At 45.5% G+C, this 6,485-nt stretch overlaps 1 protein-coding gene across 1 annotated transcript in view; it reads left to right on the top strand.

Moving 5' to 3' along the window:
• Nucleotides 1-2,507: 2,507 nt before the first annotated feature.
• LOC306942219 (leucine-rich repeat and fibronectin type-III domain-containing protein 5-like) overlaps nt 2,508-6,485 on the top strand; it is a gene marked incomplete at its 3' end in the record, with an annotated part of 113,993 nt that continues 110,015 nt past the window's right edge. Inside the window, exon 1 of the mRNA XM_079527997.1 lies at nt 2,508-2,613. The remainder of the gene's footprint in view (nt 2,614-6,485) is intronic.

Raw genomic sequence — 6,485 nt, 5'->3', positions numbered from 1 at the left:
AAGCAGAGTTATGAAGGTTTATAGTCAGACATTGACAGGCAGATATAACAATAAACACAATATAAAATATAAAAATCACACCCCTGTGAAGTGAGCGGTGCAACTGTTCTCTACAGTTGCACCGCGCAACTGTAAAGAACAGTTGCAACGCTCACTTCACAGGGGTGTGATTTTTATTATTACAGTAGAAGTTTACAGACCAAACTGTAAATAAAAGGTTTACATGACTTTCTGCCTCAGTCCGTATATAGCGAGCTGTATTGAATAAGCAGAGAACAGAATATGGGACAGAGTTGCACCACTCACTTCACATGGGTGTGATTTTTATTATTACTACAGTAGAAGTTTTTGAGTGGTGTAAACCACTCCTACAACTGGCTTTTGTGTGCAGAACAAAATGAGCATGGTTGCTATGTTCAAAATAATTTCTGACGTAATTAAATCACACCCGGGTGAACTGGATGACCGTAGCAACCATGGTCATTTTCTCTGCACAGAAAAAGCCAGTTGTGAAATCACATCCGGGTGTGATTTCATTACGTCAGATCAGAGCTGATCAGGCTACATAATACCTTACCTTATTTCATTACGTTAGACATTACGTCAGACCACAGCTGATCATGCTATATAAAACCTTACACCACTCAGTTCACACGGGTGTGATTTTTTTCTTATGAAAGCAGAGAGTCTTCTGTTTCATACGGTATATAGTATTTATATGTCGCTATAGGCCTTATTTTGTGAATATTGAGGAGTTCACGTCCATGTCTTCTCTGAAGTTATCTGGTGGGCACAAGCTGCATTCAATAACCAATTACTGTCTAACTGTAGATGGGATCAATGTATACTGTTTTCCTCGTAAAAGTACACATTCAGGGCTTTCATTCGGTGTATAGGATGTATAGGATATTTATTGGGTTAAATTTTATATCTGCCTGTCAATGTCTTTAAACCATCCATAACTCTGCTCGCTGTTCAAGATAACCACTTCCAGGCAAATGCAGGTGTTGCAAAAAGGTCAATATCTCCAGAATGGAACATGGTAAAATCAAAATGTATTTTTTAAATTGAAGTGGACAAGTTCAGCTTTCTTTTGATGTATGCGTGTGATTCTCGCTATAAGAGAACATTTTGCTGTGGGCCCCCGAACAAGGCCTTTGTGCAATGTTAAACGGTAGCAACATCCAAATAGGCCTGCCGAGATCTTGTAGCAATCAAAGTGTTAAGATGTTTAAAGTGATTGAATGAGGCTACGGAAGTTGTTGAGGACATTAACGGACCACTTCACCACTTTTCAACCTATCTTCATATAATAGGTCCTCACTAATAATCATGATCTACCCGGTCAGTGTCTCATAGGAGGGCTGTGGGCAGTTCAGCCCTCCGATGAGACACAGACTGGTTTCTGAACCTCCCACAGCCCTCAGACTGGTTTCTGAACTGCCCACAGCCCTCCCATGAGACACAGACTGGTTTCTGAACTGCCCACAGCCACAGACTGGTTTCTGAACTGCCCACAACCCTCATATGAGACACAGACTGGTTTCTGAACTGCCCACAGCCCTCCTATGCAGACACAGACTGAGTAGAAAAAAACAGTGGCATTTTATCATGATTATTAGTGAGGACCTATTATATGAAGATAGGTTGAAAAATGGTGAAGTGGTCCTTTAACCGTCACCAAGCCGTGGTGATGCTGTAATATTACAGGGTTCTTTTATTACTGAAGTCATGTTGGAATAGATCATGATTGATTGTCCCTATGCTGTACAATACAATACATACAAATTCACGACTGATGACGTTTTTAAATCTGTATTCAATCACTTGCCTTTATTAGACAGGAGTCCCCAGGGACCCATACTGGGCCCCCTCCTTTTTTACCATCCTTTTTCTTTCGCTCCTTAACCCATTCTGGGGGTGTACCCCTTTTGGTGTTTTAAGCATCATGTTATACTTTAGCCATTGAAAAATAGCAGATCTACAAGCTCATAGCGCGGCACCGAGTGCCGCGCTACGAGCTTGTAGGTCTGCTATTTTTGAAAAATCGTGAAAATGTAGTGCAAATCTTTGAATATATATTATTTCAGAGAGAACGTTTTTAACTCAAATCTTTTCTTCTGGGGGTCCCTGGAAATACATATACATACATAATTCTGTGGCTCCTTGACATGAAATAGTTTGAGAACCAGTTGTAAACATGGGGTTTTTCAGAAAACTGTCAAGATTTAGAACTTAGAAGGCATGTGTCGTCCTCGGGTCTAAATGGGTTAACCTGGCAGCCTCCTCGGTGTCGATAAAGTACACCAGCTGTCACGCTGAGTCACACACATTCCCCAGAAAGATTGGATGTGCATCAGTCACATGTCTGTCTGTTGGTATATACCTGTTCTAATATTATCCGTCTGCTCATTCTCACCATGCAGGAATCCAAGCGAGAGAGAGAGCGAGAGAGAGAGAGAGAGAGAGAGAGAGAGAGAGTGCTGTGATCGAGCGCTGCTGCTGCCGGCTGCACCTCCTCCCCTGCTCCGTGACGTCTGCTGCACAGCCTCCAGTATCATGTGATTTCTGGAACGGCCCCGAGAGCAGCTGTCTCCTCTGAAAACTCTGAAGGTAAGAAAGAAAGCGCTCCTATATCTCTTAATCAATTAGCTGCTCGTGGCGGAACGTTCCGTCAGAAGGAATCCAACCAGCAACTGCTTCTATGTTCCGGCTGATAAGCTTTATTATTGATATCAAACCAGATTTGTTATTATTATTATTTTGGCTTGGCCTTTCCTTCTTTAGCGATCCTAGACCCGGTTGCGCAACCACGCCCCCGTCCACCTCCCATTATACAGGCTGACTAAAAAGCTGAATAACTCCTAATCTACGGAGCTCTACATGGTTTGGATAAAATGCGCGATGTTTGGAGGTCTATGCTGATTATCCCGTGGTCTAGATGGAAACATTGGCGCAAGGATGGCTTCATTTTAGCTCGCTAGCATTGACGCTATTTATTTAGCATTAAAGATGGACGCCCAGACAGGATGTGAGTCCAGCGTGTGCTGCATAGAAATGGGCTCGGCAGTCTGCGGTTGGCTCTGCGTCCAGCAGGAGGCAGTATATGGGTTAAAACTTTGACGAGGAATGCAGAAAGCTCCTATAAACCTATAAAACTCTGACAGGGAAGGCGGTTTCAAGCTCCTATTCTTTGTTTTGAAGGTATTTCGGGTGTTGTCCGAATCCGCCATTGCTTCATGGGGTGAAAAAAACAATACAGCTTACTATTGGAATTGCATTTTGGGAAACGTACACGTTGTTACATTGTATGGGGCGGCTGTGGCTCAGGAGGTAGAGCAGGTCGTCCAATGATCCCTGGGTCGGCGGTTCCAATCCCGGCTCCTCCTCCTGTCCACATGTCGAAGTGTCCTTGGGCAAGACACTTAAACCTACATTTCCTCCAATGAGTCGGTCGGTGTGAGCTCGCCACCGTCGGTGTGTGAATGTGGGAAGTGAGGACGCTGGCGTCGACTGTTCGCCACTTCACCTCCCAATGAGTTAATGAATGAACCTTCACCTCCCAATGTATGAATGAATGAACCTTCACCTCCCAATGTATGAATCAATGAACCGTTGTAAAGCGCTTTGAGCACTTGGAAAAGCGCTATAAAAATGCAATTCATTATTATTATTATTCATTATTGTATGGCTTTTTTTCCTCCTGTATTGTAGTGCGGCTGATTGTAACAACCACCGATGCTGTGAAAATGTTATATGGGAACGGCCCAATATTCTGAACTTTCTGCGATTCTGCCACAACATTATAATGTCCTCATTTTGATCATAACACCCACTGTACTGAATGTCAAGTGTACAGGTCTTCTTCACAATAAGTATGGCAATTATTATTTATGGCACATTAGGAGTCCAACTAGTACTAGTGGTTCTCATTTGCAAGGACCTCCTTAACTCAGAGTGTTCAAATGGAACCAAACGGACCCATAAGGGTCCGTTTGGTTTCATTTCTTTCTTTTTTTTCTTTAATTTTTATCCCACGATTTTGTAACCCATTTTTCACCCCTGTGTCAATTATCTAATGTGATCCTGGGCTCTACACACCCTCCGCCAACCTGGGGAGAGCAACGGACTTGAACTCATGCTTCCTTCATGGCTGAGTGTCCAAGTTGCTCCTTTTACACCTGACAGGGGGGGAGTTTCCCTGGTTGGACGTAGCACGTGAAAGGAACACATTATTCCAACCAGTTCCTTTCCCCTCCATCAGGCGCCCCGGCTGGCCAGGGGGAGGCATTTGGTTCCATTTGAACACTCTCAGAGTTACAGACCTGTGGCGATATGACCGCGGCCTGTGTGGGACTTCCTCCCCAGGACCGGTGCCAGTGTGTTTGGTTCCCACGGTACTAACGGGCTGCCTGGCAGCTCTTGGTGTCTTTGGCCAGTGTCCTGCTATCATTCTCCTGGCTGCTATTATCTGGCTCACCCTTGGCATTCCAGCATAGCTCCTATCTCTTTAGAGAGAGAGAGAGAGAGAGAGAGAGAGAGAGAGGGGGGGGGGGGGACTGCAACTTAATTTGCAACTGGTCCACAACTCGTCTGTCCTCAACAATGGGTAGCCTAGTACTACTACTACTACTAGTACTAACTAATCAATATCACCATACATATCGCAATATCGATACTGTATATCGTCCCAGCTCCAGTTGGCAGGTATCAATGCACTCTTAGACGGACATGTTTGTGCCAGCGGGTGGGTGTTTAAATGGTATTTATTTTGATGTTCGCCTCTTGTCTTGATCGTTTAAACATGACATCATGGGCCGCTGTATGCTCGATAACGGACTCGACGACGAGTACCCAAACCTTGTTGACACCACCGGGTGCTCCATGAATGCGTTATCGAGTTGGAAACGGTCTCGGGTTCCGCGCTATCATCGCTAGTAATATGAGATATAACTGTCAGGTGTAGTTTTTTTCTTTCTTTTTTTATATGAGTGCAGCTGGTCTGCAGGGCTCTCTCTCTCTCTCTCTCTCTCTCTCTCTCACTCGGTGGTGTCAGCTTGGATTGCGGCCAACGGTGTGTAGGCGTTGGTTGAAATGAAGGCTTCACCATCTGCATGCACGCACACACACAACACACACACACACACACACACACACACACACACACACACGCACATGCACACGCACACGCACACGCACACGCACACGCACACACCAGCACCTGTACAACACATCCGGTAGTGCCGTGTAGCAGTACATTAATGCCCCAGCCCTGGTCTCTATATATAATGTGACAGATAACAGCATAATTATTCTCGGGAGCAGCGGTTCGCACCGTGCACGCACGCACACACACACACACACGCACACGCACGCACACACATGCACATGCGTACGCACACGCACGCACATGCGTACGCACACGCACACACATGCGTACGCACACACACACACACACATGCATACGCACACGCACACGCACACACACACACACACACACACACACACACACACACACACACACACACACACGCGCGCAGTGGCGTGCACAGATAGACACTAGGGGGTGCTAGAGCACCCCCTGCCCTTTTGGCAATGTGCCCTTTTGAAAAAAGAAAGAAAAAAACAAACATTTTTTTCTCTTTTTTTTTTGATTTTTCAAAAATAGCAGACCTACAAGCTCATAGCGCGCCACTCGGTGGCGCGCTATGAGCTCATAGCGCGCCACTCGGTGGCGCGCTATGAGCTTGTAGATCTGCTATTTTTCAATAGCTAAAGCATAACATAATGCTAACACCAAAAGGGGTTCCCGCCCAAAATAGATTAAGGCAACCGGCCGGTTCCACGCGCTGCACAAGGTGCCCTTTTTTAACTTGAGCACCTGCCCCTCTAAATGTCTGTGCACGCCACTGCACACATGCGTACGCACACACACACACACACATGCATACGCACACGCACACACACACACACACGCGCGCGTACAGTACTGCTGCATCTCCATGTTTCTATATCCGTACATGTTTTTCCTTTGCCCTACATTATCATCCGAGCTGCTCCACAGTGCAGCGTTGACATGCGAGTAGTCATTATTATTCTTCTCTTTCTGCTTCCGTGCAGATTATGGAAGCTACACCGTGTAAGCTCTTCCAAATGACGAGTCATTCATTGAAACCAGAACACGATGGAATAAGATATGCTCATTTGGAGCTCGTTAAACCGTTCTGGGCGGGAAACCCCTTTTGGTGTTTTATAAGCATTAGTATGTTATTGTTAGCTGTTGAAAAAAATAGCAGATCTACAAGCTCGTAGCGCGGCACCGAGTGCCGCGCTACGAGCTTGTAGGTCTGCTATTATTTGAAAATGTGGTGCAAATCTTTGAATATATATTATTTCAGAGCTTTTTAACTCAAATCTTTGCTTCTGGGGGGGGGGGGGGGGGGGGTCCCTGGAACGACATATTTTCAGATGGGGGTCGGAGGCCG

Source organism: Electrona antarctica (genome assembly GCF_951216825.1).
Source record: "Electrona antarctica genome assembly, chromosome: 18".
Classification (NCBI taxonomy): Eukaryota; Metazoa; Chordata; class Actinopteri; order Myctophiformes; family Myctophidae; genus Electrona; species Electrona antarctica.
This window is presented reverse-complemented; position numbering and strand designations above follow the sequence as displayed.